The 19,812-nt window shown below is 43.4% G+C and overlaps 1 non-coding gene across 1 annotated transcript; it reads right to left on the reverse strand.

The window, feature by feature from the left end:
* Window positions 1–466: 466 nt before the first annotated feature.
* On the reverse strand, window positions 467–653 carry LOC137385064 (U2 spliceosomal RNA). Its single transcript, XR_010977730.1, has one exon. It is a non-coding gene; the product is annotated as a U2 spliceosomal RNA (small nuclear RNA).
* Window positions 654–19,812: the final 19,159 nt, after the last annotated feature.

Raw genomic sequence — 19,812 nt, forward strand, 5'->3', positions numbered from 1 at the left:
AAGCCTCGACTTCCCCCGATAGCGAAGCTGGAGGGAGGGTGGATGATGGCTCCACTGGCATCGACCTCCAAGGTGACCTTGACCTGCCGCTTGCTGGTCCAAATCCCAAAGGGGTCCTTGACATCAGTGCTGCTGCCGGCCACCTCGACGTACCTGGTGAGAAAGGTGAGTACATCCACCACCGGAACATGGGGGTTGTAGAGGTGAATCGTCACCACCTGGTCCCGTTGTGATGGAAGCGTGAAGAGCAGCTCCGCTGTGAGGATCGACAGTGGTGCTCGGTCCCCTTTCTCCTTGAACGCCTTCAGGAACTTGATGCATCCCGCCACATTCCGGAACATCACGTCGAAGTATCCACTGCTGGGGAAATCCTGCAGGCAGAAGACGTCCGTAGCTTGAAATCCACAGCAATCGAAGAGGATCCTCTTGATGAAGAAGGTGCGATCGACCGGTGCATCTCCTTCCTTGTCCTTCAGGGCCACCCGAACGGTGTTGCGCTCTCCCAGGCCTGAAGCTCGAAGATTGGTTATAGCCATTTTACTCAAAGCCTACCCAGGATCAAAAGGCAGTGATCATGGTCTCTTCTCAACCAAGTATTAAACTGATAAGAACAGATACTACACTTGATCTTAGCCAAAAGGCCAAGAACCGATTGGCTGCAAAGTGCTTTGGGATGTCCTGAGGCCACGAAAGCTGCTACATTATTGCATATTGGTCATTCTTATTGTAGCACATCACCATTGCGCTGACTGGCTCAGCGCAGACCAGGGATTGAACTTAGACCTTCCTGATCTGTCTAGCTCATACAAGTAGCACATTGAACTATCAATAATATATGGTTTCATGTCAGCATTACAGCTGAAAAGTTACAATCATGAGGGTGAATTTGAAGCTGCTGTAGGAGCTTTGAAATTTGATACCATGTTGTATCTTAGCCAGCCCTTTATACTATTTGCAATATAGACATCACATATTGTTTATATTTGTTACTAAAACTGGTTTGAGTTGGTTACTGAAGCTGACCGTCCTTTCTCCTGTAGTGTTGTCCTTCAACCATTCGAAATGAGTCACATTGATGATACGGTAAAGCACATATGAAAAATGCCAAATTAGGTGGCACTCAGAATCACACAACCAGTATTACAGTGGTAATCATTTATTTACCTGTGGTAACAAACAGAGATAAAATTAGGCACCAATGTTATATGGAATTCATCGGGGGGAATTTTTTGCTCTCCCCGTGGTGAGTTTGGAGGTGGGTAGAGCATAAAATCGGGTGGGATGGTGGCGGGAGGTCCCCACCAAAACTAGGTCCTGGATGGGAAGGCCTGTGAACGGCCTTCCTGCCCCTCCGCCAATTGAGGCCCTTAACTGGGCCAGCACCATAATTAGCCATGCGGCAGGTGGCCCTTTCACCGCACGGGAAGCACGGCACGAAAAGCCGTGCGGGCTGCTTCCCCACTCCGGAGCGGTGGTGGGGGAGGGGGGGTCCCTCGTTAAAAGGCACAGTGCCTGTACAAGGGACCCAGCATCGGGAAGGGAGAGCCCGCTGAGAGCCACCCCCTTGCCCTTGCTACTGACTGCCCCCTACACCCAGGAACCCCTCGACTCGACCCCCACACCTCCCACCCTGACCTACCTGTGGCCTGGGTCCAGCGCTGCTCCTAGACCTCGGGCGGGTGCTCTACTGGCAGCAGCCACCGCAAAGGCGGTGGAGCTGCTCAGATAAAGAGCCGCCAGCCTCTGATTGGTCAGCAGCTCTAAGAGGGTGGGACGTCCATCGCCAGGATCCTTTATCTTGTGGAAGACTCATTTCTATCCACTTAAGTGCCTAATTGGCACTAGATTCAGCAGGCCTTCCACAGAAGAGGCAACGCGGGGTTCTTGGTGTCGCTTTTTCTGGACGTCGAGACCTCCATCGCCAGTGTAAAATCCTGGCCACCGAGCATGTTGAACTGAATGTATTTCATGACCCTTTATTCTGAGCTCCATTCCACGACTAATGTAAGCCAGAATTCCCGGAGCATACAATAGGCTATGGAAGATCCATGAAGATTCACCAACGTGTAGTTTTGGCTTACCTCAGTGATGAACAGGACTTCACAATTCATTCTTGTGAAATTTTTATACCATTTCTCTCTTTGTGATTCTAGCCCAATGTTGCCCTATTCTACCAATTGTATTTTTTAAATTACATACTCATCACTTAATTTTTTTTCCTTTATTAAAGTCAATGAATCATGTAGAGGCTCAATTCTCTCACTCAAGTTGATACTCATTTGTGGTAAGTGACATTAAGATCAAGCTATTAAAAATAGAAAGCAGACTAGAAGCAACCCACCAGCCGAGATACTTCGATGATTAATTCCCAAGTTGATGTCAAGTCTTAGAGTAACCCAAAAATGGAACTTGTTCATCTCAGCTGTATGAATTTTAACTGTCTTCAACTTAGTTTCTAGATAGACTGTTGCATATTAGTGAAGTGCTTGACCTAGCCACTTGATCAAGAAAGAGGGCTTGATGTAGAAGGCATAAGCGCACTCGAAGGAGTGATTGGTCGTGAAAGAAGAAAGACTTGCATTTATGTAGTGCCATTCATGACCTCAAGAAGTCCCCGAGTGCTTTACAGTCAATGAGCTACTTTTTGAAGCAGAGTCACTGTTGTAATGTAGGAAAGGTGACAAGTAATTTGTGCACAGCAAGCTTCCACAAACAGCAATGTGATAATGACCCAAAAAAAATCTATCTTTTTTTAGTGATGTTGATTGAGGGATTGAATTTGGCCAGGATACCAGGAAGAACGCCCCTGCTCTTCTTTGAAAATAGTACCATGGGATTGTTTACGTCCATCTGAGAGGGCAGACGGGGCCTCAGTTTAAAGTCTCATCCAAAAGACGGCACCACTGGCAGTGCTACACTCCCTCAGTATGGCACTGGAATGTCAGCCTGGATTTGTTTGAGTTCAAAGGAGCTAGGGTGCTTGGTCCAGGATCAGTACAATGAAAGGAGAGTAGGAAATAGGGAAAAGCAATAACTACGGAGCTGATTTTAACCCTACCCATCTAACTGCCTGTCTGTGGGTGGTAATTTAAAAATGAGTCAGTTATTTACCCAAAATAGAAACAGAAATGCTGGAAATACTCAGCAGGTTTGGTAGTATTTGTGGAGAGAGAAAACTCAGTTCTGATGAAAGGTCATCAACCTGAAACATTAACTCTGTTTCTCTCTCCATATATGCTACCTGACAAGCTGAGTACTTCCAGCATTCTTTGTTTTTGTTTCAGATTTCCAGCATCCACTGTATTTTGCTTTTGTATTATGTTATTTATCCGATTGAAGCTCCACCCTTTCATACCTTTTCCTATTTAACCTGCAAGCCTCCTGGGATTATTACATCAAAAGGATTCGAATTGCAGGCCAGTGTAGCATTCTCACCAGCCTGAAGAAGGTCAGCAGCTAGTGTAAAGGATAAAAGGGCCTATCAGCTATGTCAAAATGTTCCTTTGTGGGGTCAGGAGATACAGGAGTGCTCTTCTGAGACCCACAGGGAATGTTACAGCCCCACCCTGCCCCCACACTCCCCTCCTGCGAGATGCCCAGAAACCCCCTCCCTGCCATTTACCAGGAAGCTGGCAGGTGTCCAAGGGAACACCCAATTTTCACCTACCACTCTGTGCCTTCTGCATGTCCATTCTGGACGAGTAGTGGATAAGGTTACTAGATGTGGTTGGACATATTCCTGGAGGTTTCATCACATGATCTCCCACCTCCGACCCTCCCGTCCAGTCAAACAGTCTTTTTTCTCCATCTGCAATATTTTTATAACTAATAAATAAAAGTGCTCAAAGAAAATGATAAAGACATCATTTTGTTTTGAATGCCCTTATGAGATTAGTATTTAGTCCCTGGAGACTCCAGGACAACGTTGGAATTTTGGCAACTTCAGTTAATGGACCAGTGACAGGAATTAAAATATTCCAGGTCAAAAAATTAGTCCAATGAGTGTTCCACACTCACCCCATTCTCCCACCCACCTGAGACTGGCCTGGGTTAAAATCAATCCCTTCTGGTCTTGTCTGCTTTACAATCCAATTTTCTTTAAAGCCGGTTTTGAAGCATGATGAACTGGCTCAGAAATTAGTCAGAGATATAATACACAAGTTATTTTGGTCTAATGGAAATAGTGTCTGCTTCACAGGACCACCTGCATTTATCCACGTTTCTGTCTCACACAGACCATCTCAAACACACATGGCTGCAGTTTCTACAGCTGTTATGTTGAGCAGGAAGACAGGTCGTCTGATGTTTCAAAATGCGCTCTATTATGCTGTTCTAATATGAAAGATGTCACCGCTCTTCATGTCTGCTGTGCCATATTTAGTAACCAAGCCTGACATTGTGACAGTTGACACCTCTGGCTGTTTGTTATCTCTAAGGCAGTTTCAGCAGAACTACTGGGCAGGTATGTACCACTGCTGCAGCTGTTTTCAACAAACTCAGAAAAACTACTGTCCAATCTATACCAACCCTGTCTTAAAGTTGTATATCCTCTACATTTTTCATTCCATGAACACCCATTAAATTAAAGAGAACTTGAGTTATAATTGTCCAATAAAATGTTTTGAAGATTATATGTATGGATAATTAAAAATAACTGTTACTTTCTTAGTAAGTGTTTTTGTTGATGGAACTTTGATAGGATCCAATGTAATCTTCACTGCAATAAAGCAAAATTCAAAAGAAAATGAAGCAAGTCCCACCTCAGCTGAATATAAGGAAGTTAGATTTTTCCTTAGGCACTGATCAAGGAAACAAAGAGCCTGATTGTCCTTTCCCAAGCTGCAGGTGTGAACCTGGGCACAAAGTCAACATCATTATGTGACATTTAAGTTCAGTACTCGGTGATGAACATTGCCACCTCTGTGCCCATGTTTGTGGCTGGAACAGGGAGAAATGACCTCAGGGAACCTGCTGAAACCTGAAGTGGCACAATTCCATTTCCTCCTTCCTCCTCTGCTCAAATTAAAGGAAAATTGTTTTCATTTTAGTCCTTTCTTCAGAAAAAGTAATGGAAGGGTTTGGGAGATAAAGTGATGTCAGATATCGTTTGAAGACTGAGACTGCTCAGAAAGCTCACAATGTTTTTCTTTTGCTCTTGTGCATTTCCTAAGGAAGAGGTCGAGTGATTCTTGACCAAGTGAGGACTGGAATTTGGTGGAGTCATTTGGACGTTGGATGACAGTATCACTAAATTACTATAGTCTCCGCATTGTATGTAGAGTCTAAGCAGCCTAACTGTTCAAACAAGGATGCTTAGTCTTTGTCTAAAGTGCTGGAAGGAATAGAAAGTGCCGGACAGGCCTCGATGCTCTGGTTTTCGTCCAGCTTGTATTTTTTTTTTGTTTTTGACCTTAAGAACATAGAACATAGAAAAGTACAGCTTGAGGCTTAAGGTTCTTGCTTCTTTCGTCAACTGGAAGAACAAGGCAGAGTGTACAGCACTAGAAGTCAATAGCAACTGGAAACTCCTCGCATGAGCTCTGTAAAATCTGTAGATTGATTGTTGACAATGTGGTAAAGGAGGAGAGATACTTGGACGAGTGCTATCCCCCATCTATGCTTTCAAGGTCCCCCAGAAAGCAGATGTTATGATTTGCTTGTGAGACTGTCCATAAGCATATGTCACAGTGATATCCTAACTTACACCAAGTCCCATTTACCATCACCCCTGTATTCGCTACATTAGCTGTCTGTCTGTCCAGCAATGTCTCGATCTTAAAATTCTCATCCTCGTGGCCTCATCCATCCCTTTTTTGTTGTTAGCTCCTCCAGGCCCACCCCGTGAACTCTGCATTCATCCAACTCTGGTGTCTTCTGCATCGCCATCTCCTTTGCCTCACCATTGGTGTTCATAACTTCAAGGTCATAAGCTCTGGAACTCCCTCCCTAAACCTTTCTGCCTCTCTGTCACTCTTTTAGGATGATTCTTAAAACTTAGCTCTTTTGGTCAAGCTTTTGGTGAACTGCCATAATGTCTCATTCTTTGGCTCCGTCTCCTTATGCTTTTCTTTGTGTGATTATGCTCCTGTGAAGTGTCGTGGGATATTGTTTCTACATTAAAAGCGCTCTTATATATCTCTGTAGGTTGTTGTTGATGTATTCTGAAAACTTGCCAACAGCTGAGTTTAATAACAATCTTCTCAATTAAAAATGTCATCGCAGTTTGCACCTTCAATTCACCCCCACCCCAACCCCTACCACTCCCACCTCCCAACCCAGGATAAACAATATATAATCACAATTTCCAGACACTTGGGTTGCCATTCATAGTTCATGAGGAGGAAGACCAAATATTTTCCCACAGGATGATAGGGAACATCAGAGGCTGAGTCATTCAGACTTCTTATTTGCCTTAATGTAGCTAACTCAGGGGCACTATTGCCAGAAGCCTAGACCAAGTTACCATCCTCTCTGGTTAAGAGAAAGACTTGCATTTATATGGTGCCTTTCATGACCACAGGATGTCCTAAAGTTCTTTAAAGCCAGTGATGCATTTTTGAAGTGTAGTCACTGTTGTAATATAGGAAATGCAGCAGTTGATTTGCACACAGCAAGCTCCCGGAACAGCAATGTGATAATGACCAGTTTTTTTGTGATGTTGATTGAGAGATGAATATTGGCCAGGACACCAGGGATAACTCCACCTTCTTCTTTGAAACAGTGCCATGGGATCTTTTACATCCACCTGAAAAGGCAGGCGAGGCCTAAGTTTAACATCTCATCCTAAAGAAGGCACCTCCGACAATGTAGCACTCCCTCAATAGGATTAGGGTAAATGGTGTATATTATCAAGGTACCTAAAGAAGAATATTAAACACATTTTCTCTGATAATATCTGAGCCTTAATTTAAATTTGAGGTGGTGGATTGGGCCGAACATGATTTTCTCACTAAATGATTGGCAGGGACCCTTACTTGTCCTAAGAATACTTTTGTGGGTTTGATAAGGCGAAAGGGAGCATTATTGCAGATTTGATTACGTAAACCTTATTTCATATTATTAAATATGCTTCACTGTCAGTGGCCAGAATCCCATATCTTACAATGTTTACGAGAATTTAAAATGTTTTCTTAGAATTCATAATGAGACTTTTATTTGTTAAGTGAATTCCAGGAAATGCTAACCTGGCAGTAAAACAACAATTTATGAAGAAAAAGCCATGTAAAATCCACATTAAATATTTGCTTTTCAAGACCAGGATAGCCCAAGGTATCAACAGGTTGCTTGCTTAAAACCAGACTAAACCTGAGTAAATTCTATGCCTGACTGAGTCGACTGTATTTTTCTCGTGACAAAATGTATTTATCACTAAACAGTAGAAAGTGTAAGAATGTGCAAAGCTGCTTGTATTATGGGATTGGCAATATTCCAATGGTGCTCTGTTGCAATTCTGGCAGACTATCTACAAGCACTCTGAAAATCTTGGAAAGGTGTCAAAAAATACTTCAATCAAAGGAGGATCAATCAACCTATCAAATACTGGTACTGATAATAGAACTGCATTTTTCAAGGTGTGTGATAGAATGTTATCCCTTCGCAAGGATAGGTCCAGCTGCAACAACATTCCAGAAGGTCAACACTACCCAGGACAAAGCAGTCTGTTTGATTGGCACCTCATCTACTAGCCCAAATCTACCCCTTCCATCATCAGGAGAAATTAGGGCAGGTTCCTGCTCTTGTTTGCTTTGCATAAAAAAAGCTGAAAAGTGCCCTTGTGTTAGTGTTGGGTGAGAATGGAATCATCTACAGTGCCCCCAGGAATCAAAGGCCTGAATCATCCCGGCCCTGTGAGGCAGGCTTGCAGGCAGGGAGGAGCTGGAAAAATAGGGAGGAGCTGCATCAGTACAGCTCCCCGACACATTCCCGCTGCTGGGAAAGTTTCCCATGGGAGGGTGGGGCCCTGAATCAGCTGTCCACACCACGTAGTCAGGCAGCCAATTAAAATGATTACGGGCCCAATTAGATCCGATTTTGCAGGCGCACAGGCATCTTGCCGCCCCACCCACCCCCCCCCCCCCACCACCCCACCCCCTGGCCACCCGGCATATGCAGAGACCACCAGCTCAATGGAGACAGCCTCCCTGCAGCAGGCCAAGAGGCTATCGTAGCTGATGGCTCAATGCCCCAGTGATGGAGCCACCAGCAGCTACACCTAAACGATCCACCCAAAGGGGTTTCCCCTCTGTTTCCATGGGCCTAACGGCTTCGCTCCTAATAAGTTAAACCTTCAATACATGCCTCCATGTTGAAGAGCCTTCGCAGTCCCCAATCTGCCTCATCAGCCCCTAACTCTCCCAAGTTACCAGCCTTCTGCTTAGGCCCGCAGTATTGAGAGCAGTGAGAATGGAGGTGGCCAACTGGGAGGCAGCCTCTGTGGAAATTACACCATCAGGCGTGCTGCCAACAAGTGCAGTCTTGGGACCCCCATTTGATCTGGACGTCAGGGTCCTGAAGCCCATGGGAAAGTCCAGCCTAAATTGTTAAATTCCAGAAAGCTAGTTCTGGAAGGATAATGCTGGAGCCTATCTTTACTCAGTTTCACATTTATTGTACAGAGTAAAAGAATTACAAACGTATAGCTCCTCACTCAAAAACCCTCCACCAGTCTCAGTAAGTGTCTGCTTATAAGTCAATTAACACCCTTCATCTGCACATAATCAAACAATTGATACACAATTAACAGATTAATGCAAATAGTCTACCAGCAATCATTGTTTCAGGTCCCACATGAATAATGACTACCTGGGCAAAATTTCCCAAGTTTTAAGGTCAGAAATGTTAGATAGTCACTAATAAATCCAATAAAGAGTTTGGGAGAAAATTCTTTACCTAGAGAGTGGTTAGAATGTGGAACTTGGTACCACAAGAAAAAGTTGAGGTGAATAGTACAGATGTATTTAAGAGTGAGCTAGATAAACTCATGAGGGAGAAAGGAGTGAAAGGTTGTGATGATAGTGAGTGATGAAGTAGGGTGGGAGGAGGCTCATGTACCACATAAATACCAGCATAAACCAGTTGTGGCGAATGGCCGGATATTGTGCTCTATGTAATAAAAGTTTGTCTAAAGAAGGAGAAGGGACAGAATTAATAAGGGGGCACGGGGAAAGCCTAAGAAATATGGAACATAAATGGTTTTCCAAACCATTTTTCTGAACTTTGATCTTGAGATTGCATCAAATGCAGTTTGCCGATCGCCCCTGTCCTACTCACTGGCCTTACTGGCTCCTGGTTAAGCAACACCTCAATTATAAAATTCTCATCCTTGTTTTCAGATCCCTCCATTGCCTCACTCCTCCCTATCTCTGTAATCTCCTCCAGCCCCACAAAACTGCAATATCCCAGTTCGTCCAATTCTGGACTGTTGAGATTCACTGGTGGCGGTGCCTTCAGCTGCCTGGGCCCTAAGCTTTGTAATTTCCTCCCTAACCCTCTCTGCCCCTCTACCTCGCTTTCCTCTTTTAAGACACTCCTTAAAATCCACCTCTTTCACCAAGCTTTTGCTCAACAATCCTAATATCTCCTTATGTGGCTCAACGTCATATTTTGTTTTTTAATACCCCAGTGAAGTAACTTAGGATGTTTTATTACAAGAAAGGTGCTATATAAATACATTTAAATATCTCAGGGGACACAGTGACATAGTGGTAATGTCACTGAACTAGTAATCTAGAGCCCCAGACTAATGTCCTGCAGACAAGGGTTCAAATCCCACCACAGCAGCTGGTGGAATTTAAATTCAATTAATTAGTAAAAGTCTGGAATTGAAAGCTAGTCTCAGTAACAGTTCCATGAAATTATTACTGATTGTTGTAGAAAACCCATCTGGTTCACTAATGTCCTTTAGGGAAGGAAATCTGTCGTCATTATCTGGTCTGGCCGACATGTGACTCCAAACCCATAGCAATGTGGTTGACTCTTAACTGCCCTCTGAAATGGCCTAACAAGTCATTCAGTTGTCAAAAGCAATAAGGGATGGGCAATACATGCTGGCTTTGCCAGTGATGCCCACATCCCATGAAAGAATAAAAAGCAACTAGTTATTGTAGCTTTGACATATCAAAGAAAAATTGTTTATACCAAATGAGGTGGATGTTGCCTCTATCGCAAAATATTTACAGCAAAAACCTCCAGGCAGTTTTTGATAATAATCCTTCGAGGTATTATAAACAATTTGTGAGACATCACATTGTAAATAAGTGTAATTGCTGTGGAGCTACTTATTTCAGCTTAGGTGTGCTGCTTGTCACAACCTGGATAGCACAGAAGCAGAAAGGTATTTGGGATGTGTGCTTTAGGGCAAAGCCAAGATTTTGGGCAGAGAAGGAAAAGGCTGAATCCATAGGGATGTGCTAATAAATAAGCATATTTAATAAATGACTATTTTGACAGAGCAACCTTGATGTGGGAGGTATTGATATCGTGATCAATCAGATGGCTATTTTTAAAAGAAAGAAATAGTGGCACAGAATAACAGGCAGGAATTTTACTGGTACACATGGCGTTTGGGGAGGGAATCCGTAATTGGATCAAACTGCTCTACACAAACATCAGTAGCGCAGTCTCAATCAATGGGTGGAAATCAGAAAGTTTCACAATCAACTCTGGAGTCAGACAGGGCTCTCCTCTCTTCCCTGTCTTGTTTGTTTGCTGTATTGAATCTTTTGCTGAATCCATTAGGAAGGATCCGGGCATAAGAGGAGTGGCAATCCCAGGCAGCGGAGGCACCCAAGTCAAAGCCTTCCTGTACATGGATGATGTCGCCGTCTTCTGCTCAGATCCGCTGTCCGTTTGCAGACTGATGAGCATCTGTAACCAGTTCGAAAAGGCCTCGGGAGCCAAAGTAAATCGCGGCAAGAGCGAGGCCATGTTCTTTGGGAACTGGGCCGACCGATCCTTTGTCCCCTTCACTGTCCGGTCAGACTACCTGAAGGTGCTGGGGATATGGTTTGAAAGGGCGCCAAAACCTGGAAGGAGCGAGTAGCCAGGGTACACCATAATCTGAGCATGCGGGAGCAGCGATCTGTCTCCATTGTGGGTAAGAACCTGGTCATTAGGTGTGAAGCGCTCACGTTGTTGCTGTACGTGGCGCAGGTCTGGCCCATACCCCACTGTGGCAGTCACCCGAGTCATTTTCCGCTTTATCTGGAAATGCAAAATGGATCGGGTCCGGAGGGACACGATGGTCAAACCTCTGGATAAAGGCAGAAAAAACGTACCCAACGTCGCCCTGATCCTGATGACCACCTCGCGTGCGGCTGCATCAAGCTGTGCGTAGAGCCCCAGTACGCAAACAGCAAGTGTCACTACGTGCTGAGATTCTATCTGTCCCCGGTGTTGCGATGCATGGGTCTGGTCACATTGCCGCGAAAGCTCCTTCCAGTTGGACTGTGCCGTACCTTCGTGGAAAAGTTGGTGCAGAAAAATACCTTTGACCACCAATCCATCAGGCAGTGGTCTGCATGGAATGTCCTCAAGGCCCTACGGAAAAAGGAGATGGTGAATCCTGTCGGATGGTTCCCCGAGCAGACTGCCAAAGCCATTTGGCAGAATGCCTCATCACCAGAACTTTCCATCAAGCACCAAGATGCAGCTTGGCTGGAGGTGAGAAGGGCGCTCCCCGTCAGATCCTTCCTGCACGCCCAGAATCTCACCGCCGCCACCGCACGCTGCCCTCGAGGTGGCTGTGGTGGGGAAGAGACGGTCGCCCACCTCCTTCTGGAATGTGTCTTTGCAAAGCAGGTGTGGAAAGAGATGCAGTGGTTTTTGTCAAGATTCATCCCAAGCAGCTCTGTAACACAGGAGTCTGTGCTCTACGGGCTGTTCCCAGGGACGCACACCGAGATAAACCAACTGCTGCTGGAGAACCACCAATTCGTTGAAAGATTTTTATGAATAAAGTATATTTTTGAAAATTGTTTTTTTTACTGGTATGCACGGTCCCCAAGTTGGAACCAAATGTGGATCCCGAACCCACGCAGGTAGATGGGGGTACTGTGGCAGCAATTTTACTGGCGGCAGCCAATTAAAGATGGTGGGCTGCCTTTCGGAGCTGAAGGCCCAAACAGAGAGCCAGGAGCACTGCAGGAGCTCCTGGATTTCTACATTTCGAAGTTGTAGTCCATCCATGCCTTCGCTGTCTTGTTGATTTCCCGTTGCTTCTAAAATTTCAGCTAATTAAAGAGGCAATGTTAAATTGCTAATTGTATCACCTTGGGCAGACAAAGACCATTGTGTTAGTGTCAAATTCTTCAGAAGTGTGCAATAGCTCAGAAAGACCTAATTATTGGGCTGATATAAGTGCGACCAGTTAAGATTTGGAAGTCAGACAGTGCGCATTAACTTTATTATGATGAGGCTTCCTATCAGACAATAGAAGAAGTTACAGAACAAGAAAGGCTATTAGACTCAACAGAAGTGTACAGTCCATCCATAATGTATTCAGCTTTGGCTGCCTACAGTAACCCCAGCAACCATATGGATAAGACATTGGCTTTGAAAACAGGGATTGTAGGTTTAAGTTCCATGGGGATGAAGTTGATTTTTATGGAAATGGAAGTAGGTAGCTCTAATGTAGTGCGAACACAGGCATAGGCACAATGAGCCCCTTATGCTGAGGTTTCTTAGGTTTAATGACAAAAAATGTGCTGTAATTTATTAGTTTTAGGACTTGTTTTATCTTCACTTCACAACGAAGTTAAAGTTTCAGTGTAAGTTGAGTCAAAGTACAAAAGAAAACTGCTTCCCACTGGTTAGTACCAGGTAGCCTTAGCTGAAGTCTGATATTACTAGCTATGAGGTACATAGATACAAACATGCGAACTAGGAGCAGGAGTAGGCCAATCGACCCCTTGAACCTACTCCACCATTTGATAAGATCATGGCTGATCTGATTGTGGCCTCAAGTCCACTTTCTTGCCTGCCTCCATAACACTTGACTCCCTTGTCTATCAAAAATCTATCTAACCCAGCCTTAAAAATATTCAATGGCCCTGCCTCCACTGCTCTCTACGGAAGAGAATTCCACAGACTAACAACCCTCTGAGAGAAAAAAATTCTGCTCATCTCCGTTTTACATGGGAGACCTCTTATTTTTAAACTGTGTCACCTGGTTCTAGTTTCTCACATAAGTGGAAACATCCTTCCAGTATCCACCCTGTCAAGTCCCCTCAGGATCCTCTAAGTTTCAATAAGATTACCTCTCATTCTTCTAATCCCCAATGGGTATAGGCCCAACCTGTTCGACCTTTTCTCATAAGATAACGCCTTTATCCCAGGAATCATTCAAGCGAACCTGCTCTGAACTGCTTCTAATGCAATTTTATCCTTTCTTAAGTAAGAAGACCAGAACTGTACACTATACTTGGTGTGGTCTCACCAAGGCCCTGTACAGCTGCAGCAAAACTTTCCTACTTTTATGTTCTATTCCCCTTGCAAAAAAACGACAACATTCCATTTGCCTTCCTAATCACTTGCTGTACCTGCATATTAACTTTTTGTGATTCATGTACCAGGAAATCCAGTTCCCTCTGTACTGCAGAGGTTTGCAGTCTCTCTCCATTTAAATAATGTTCTACTTTTCCATTCTTCCTGCCAATGTGGACAAGTTCACATTTTACCACATTATACTCCATCTGCCAAACTTTTGCCTACTCAGTTAACCTATCTACATCCATTTGTAGACTCTTTACAACTTACCTTTCTAACTATCTTTGTATTATCTACAAATTTAGCTACCATACATTCGTTCCCTTCATCCAAGTCATTGATATAGATTGTAAATAGTTGAGGCCCCAGCACTGATCCCTGTGGCACTCCACTAGTCACATGCTGCCAATCGTAAATTACCCATTTATTCTTGCTCTCTACTTTCTGTTAGCTAACCAATCCTCTATCGATACAAATTTGTTACTCCCTACACCATGAACTCTTATTTTATGTAGTAGCCTTTGATGTGGCACCTTACAGAATGCCTTTTTGAAATCCAGGTACACAACATCTACAGGTTCCTCTTTATCCACATTACTTGTTACTTCCTCAAAGAACTCTAATAAATTAGTCAAATATGATTTGCCTTTCACAAAACCACATTGACTCTGCCTGATCGCATTATGATGTTCAAAATGTCCTGCTATTGCCTCCTTAATAATGGATTCTAGCATTTTCTCTATGACAGATGTTAGGCTAACTGGCCTACAGTTTCTTGTTTTCTGTCTCCCTCCTTTCTTGAATAGAGGTCTTACATAAGCTATTTTCCAATCCGCTGGGACCTTTCCAGAATCTAGGGAATTTTGGAAGATCACAACTAATGCATCTACTATCTCAGCAGCTACTTCTTTTAAGACCCTAGGATGCAGGCCATCAGGTCCTGGTAACCTGTTAGTCTTTAGCTCTAATAGTTTTCCCAGGACCTCTTCTCTGGTGATTGTAATTGTTTTAAGTTCTTCCCTCCCTTTTACCTCTTGTTTTTCAAGTATTTTTGGGATGTTTTTGTGTCTTCGACAGTGAAGACAGGCACAAAATACCTGTTCAATGCTTCCGTCATTTCCTTATTGTCTATTATTAATTCCCCAGACTCACTCGCTAGAAGACCAAAGCTCACTTGCGTTACTCTTTTCCTTTTTAAATACTTGTAGAAACTCTTACTATCTGTTTTTATATTACCAGCTAGCTTTTTCTCAGACTCTAATTTCTCCCTTTTTTATCCATTCTTTGCTGGTTTTAAAAATCTTACCAATTTTCTGATCTACCACTAATCTTCGTAGAATTGTACACTTTTTCTTTCAATTTGATACTATCTTTAACTTTCTTAGTTAGTCACAGATGGTACATCCTTCTCCTAGAGTCTTTCTTTCTCACTGGAATATATCTTTGCTGAGAGATGTGAAATATCTCCTTAAATGTTTGCCACTGCTTCTCTGCTGTCCTATCTTTTAATCTAATTTCTCAGTTCACTTTGTTCAACTCTTTCTTCATACCCTTGTAATTGCCTTTATTTAAGTTTAAAACATTAGTCTTAGATCCACACTTCTCACCTTCAAACTGAATGTAAAATTCTTTCATGCTATGATCACTGTTGCCTAGAGGCTCCTTTACTATGAAATCATTAATTAATCCTATCTCATTGCACATTACCAGATCTAGAATGGCCTGCACCCTAGTTGCCACTAGAACATACTGCTCGAAGAAACTGACCCGAATACACTCTATGAACTCATCTTCCAGGCCACCATTGCCAATCTGATTCATCCAACCTATATGTGGATTAAAATCACCCATGATTATTGCAGTACCTTTCTTACAAACCCCCATTATTTGTTCCTGTATACACTGTCCTACATTGTAGCTAGTGTTAGGGGGCCTATAGACTACCCACACATGTGACTTCTTTCCTTTGCTATTTCTTATCTTACCCAAACTGATTCTATATCTTGTTCTTTTGAACTAAGATCATCTCTCACCACAGTACCAATGTCATCCTAATTAACAGAGCTACCCCACCACCTTTTGTTAGTTTCCTGTCCTTCTGAAATCTTAAATACCCTTGAATAGTCAGGTCCCAGCCATGGTCACCTTGCAACCACGTCTCTGTAATGGCTACCAGGTCATACATATTTATTTCTATTTGTGCTAACAATAATTTCTATTTCTATTTGTGATAACAGTAATTGTGCTTGCTGTTTAGGCCTGCCTGCTCATTGAAAGGCCTCAGCTACCAACTTCAAAGACTCCCAAATTTATCATGGTCGTAGATTAGAGATTGTGCACTCCGACTGCAGCAACTGACATTTGCTGCAATATTCCTGATGGAATCACATTACTTTTTCAACCAATTCCAAGGTGGAGATGAGTAGTAATTCTTTCACCGATATTCCTGAACATTTTTTGCAGAATTTTGATATCATTGCCTTCGTGGAGAAGCTTCAATATGAAGATCTTATTACTATCAGTCACAAAATCAAAGCATTATTAAAAAGGTCTCAGATAATTCACATTCCCCTGCCATTCTGGAAGTTGACAAATGCTGCCCTTTGCTCTGAGCAACAGCAATTAAACTAATGGGCTCTATTAGGGGGTGGTGTTCCTCCTGGTCTGATTTTCCTGTATTTGCTACATAATATCAGCCTTGGCTCACCTCTGCATCACAAGTCCAAGTCCCTTTCCCCTGAAACTTGAGCACACAATCCAGGCTGATAACACAATGTAGTACTGATGGCCAGCTGCACTGTTGGACGTGCCAGTTTTCAAATGACATGTGAAACCTGCCCTCTCAACTGGACATAAAATATTCCATGGCATAATTTCAAAGAAGAGCAGAGGGGTTCTCCCTGGTATCCTGGCAAATATTTATCCCTCAACCACCATGACTAAAACAGATTATCTGGTCATTATCTACCAGCAGTTTTTGGGAGCTTGCTGTGCACATGTTGGTTGTCACATTTACTACAATACAACAGTAACTACATTTCATAAAAATATTTCATTGGCTGTAAAGTACTTGGGGACATCCCGAAGTCATGGAAGGTGCTACAGACCCCATCATTTACAGCAGGCACGTTTGTTGACTCAGAATCTTAGAATCACAGAATTTTTACAGCACAGAAGGAGGTCATTCGGCCCATCGTGTCTGCACCAGCTCCCCGAATGAGCAATTCACTTAGTGCCATTCCCCCGCCTTCTCCCTGTAACCCTGCACATTCTTCCTTTTCAGATAACAGTCTAAATCCCTTTTGAATGCCTCAATTGAACCTGCCTCCACCATACTTTCAGACAGTGCATTCCAGACCTTAACCACTGGCTGCATGAAAAAGTTTTTCCTTATGTCGCTTTTGTTTCTTCTACCAATTACTTTAAATCTGTGCCCTCTTGTTCTCGATCCTTTCATGAGTGGAAACAGTCTCTCCCTATCCACTCTCTCCAGTCCCCTCATGAATTTGAGTACCTCTATCAAATCTCCTCTCAACCTTCTTTTCTCCAGGAGAACAGTCCTAACTTCTCCAATCTATCTTCATAACTGAAATTCCTCACCCTGGAACCTTTTCCATGAATCTTTTCTGTACTCTCTCCAATGCCTTCACATCTTTCCTAAAGTGTGGCACCTAGAACTGGACACAATACTTCAGCTGAGGCCGAACTAGTGTCTTATACAAGTTCAACATAACCTCCTTGCTCTTGTACTCCATGCCCCTATTAATAAAGCCCAGGATACTGTATGCTTTATTAAAGGCGCTCTCCACCTGCCCTGCCACTTTCAATGACTTATGCACATATACACCCAGGTCCCTCTGTTTCTGCACCCCCTTTAGGGGCGGCACAGTGGCGCAGTGGTTAGCACCGCAGCCTCACAGCTCCAGGGACCCGGGTTCGATTCCGGGTACTGCCTGTGTGGAGTTTGCAAGTTCTCCCTGTGTCTGCGTGGGTTTTCTCCGGGTGCTCCGGTTTCCTCCCACAAGCCAAAAGACTTGCAGGTTGATAGGTAAATTGGCCAGTATAAATTGTCACTAGTATAGGTAGGTGGTAGGGAATGTAGGGACAGGTGGGGATGTTTGGTAGGAATATGGGATTAGTGTAGCATTAGTATAAATGGGTGGTTGATGTTCGGCACAGACTCGGTGGGCCGAAGGGCCTGTTTCAGTGCTGTATCTCTAATCTAAAAAAAAAAAAAAAAAATCTAATTGTGCCCTTTATTTTATATTGTCCCTCCTTGTTCTTCCTACCAAAATGAATCACTTCGCATTTCTCCACATTGAATTTCATCTGCCACCTGTCCCACCCATTCCACCAACTTGTCTAGGTCCTTTTGAAGTTCTATACTATCCTCCTCACAGTTCACAATGCTTCCAAATTTCGTATTAACCACAAACTTTGAAATTGTGCCCTGTACACCAAGGTCTATGTTATTACTATATATCAGGAAAAGCAAAGGCCCCAAAACTGACCCCCTTGGAACTCCACTACAAACTTTCCTCCAGCCCAAAAAACATCCATTAATCACTACCCTTTGTTTGCTATCCGCAGGATGGAAGACCCAAAGACCTTCTGTATGGTGTGGTAGCCAGGGCCAGACAACCAGTGGGGTGCCCAAAGCTCCATTTCAAGGATGCTTGCAAGCATGACATGAAGGCTCTAAATGTCAACTATCGCACTTGGGAGTCACTAGCTGGCGAAACAGGGAAATGGCGACAAATCCTGTGGATTGGTGTGCACTACCACGATGACCAGTTGCTACAGCAGCTTGGCAACAGGCGCCAATGTCAAAAACAAAAACTCACAGCATCACTTGTCAGCTTCACATGCAGCACTTGCAGCAGAACCTGCCTGAAGGATTGGCCTTCACAGCCATCAACAAAGGTGCACCAAGAGAAGACACCCCACCTAAATGGATTGTTTGCTGCGTGTCCATCATCTTTTGTGGATGGAAGGATGTCAACCAACCAACTTTGTTTCCTGTCACTCAACCAATTCCGTATACATGTTGCTACTGTCCTTTTATTCCATGAGCTATAACTTTGCTCACAAGTCTGTTATGTGGCACTGAATCAAATGCCTTTTGGAAGTCCATGTACAGCACATCAACAACATTGCCCACATCAACCCTCTCTGTTACCTCTTCAAAAAACTCCAGCAAGTTAGTTAAACATGATTTTCCTTTAAGAAATCCATGCTGGCTTTTTTTAATTAACCCACATTTGTTGATGTGAAAATTAATTTTGTCCAGAATTAATCTTTCTACAAGTTTCCCCACCACTGAAGTTAAACTGACTGGCCTGTAATTGTTGGGCTTATCTTTACATCCATTTTTGAACAAGGGTGCAACGTTTGCAATTCTCCAGTCCTCTGACATCACCCCCAAGACTAAGGAAGACTGAAAAATTATGGCTAGTGCCTCTGCAATTTCCACTCTCACTTCCCTCAGTATCCTTGGGTGCCTCTCATCCAGTCCTGGTGCACTTTAAGTACCGGCAGCCTATCCAGCACCTCCTCCTTATCAATTTTAAACCCTTCTAGTATCTGAATTACCTCCTCATCCACCGTTGCCTGGGTTGCATCTTCTTCCTTAGTAAAGAACAATGCAAAGTATTCATTTTATACCTCAGCTATGCCTTCTGCCTCCATGGTCCCTAATCGGCCCCACTCCTCCTTTTACCACTCTTTTACTATTTTACTCAATTTGTCCACTATATGCGGTGGATGATGGTAAAGCTAAAAAAGTAAGTAACCAACATCTTATCAAAGAAACAGCAAATCTCACTTCGCAGCTGCCTCTGCTAATTGTTAGCAGTTGCATGAAGAATCTTATCACTAAGGTAATCATACTTTAATGAGGTGTGAACAGCTGATTGAAATTGTTGGAAGATATGCCTTTGGGCTTTTTAAATGGGTAAGTACAGGACGAATATTCATTGAATGACCCGAAATAGTCGGTGCGTTTCATTCTTTATAAACAACACTTGATATTTATGGTAATGGAAAATGGTCAGCACTATTTGCCTGATATAGGCAGCTGCCTGTGCTAAGCATGGACCGTGTAATAACCCCAGGAGAAGAAACAGAAAAATATGGTCCTATATTTTTATATAAATGAAGAAGAATGTCTTACTACAGCAACATTCCACAAACTGAGCTTAGGCTCAACACTCAATATAGCCGCTTTTGAGGTGAGTTTTTCAAAGCAGCCTGTATGTTTCTGGCTGATGCAAGAATGCAGTCTGACTGAAAACTCCCCTGTGTAGCGACAATGCCCCTTTAAACAAG

This window comes from Heterodontus francisci, chromosome 27 (genome assembly GCF_036365525.1).
Source record: "Heterodontus francisci isolate sHetFra1 chromosome 27, sHetFra1.hap1, whole genome shotgun sequence".
NCBI lineage: Eukaryota > Metazoa > Chordata > Chondrichthyes > Heterodontiformes > Heterodontidae > Heterodontus > Heterodontus francisci.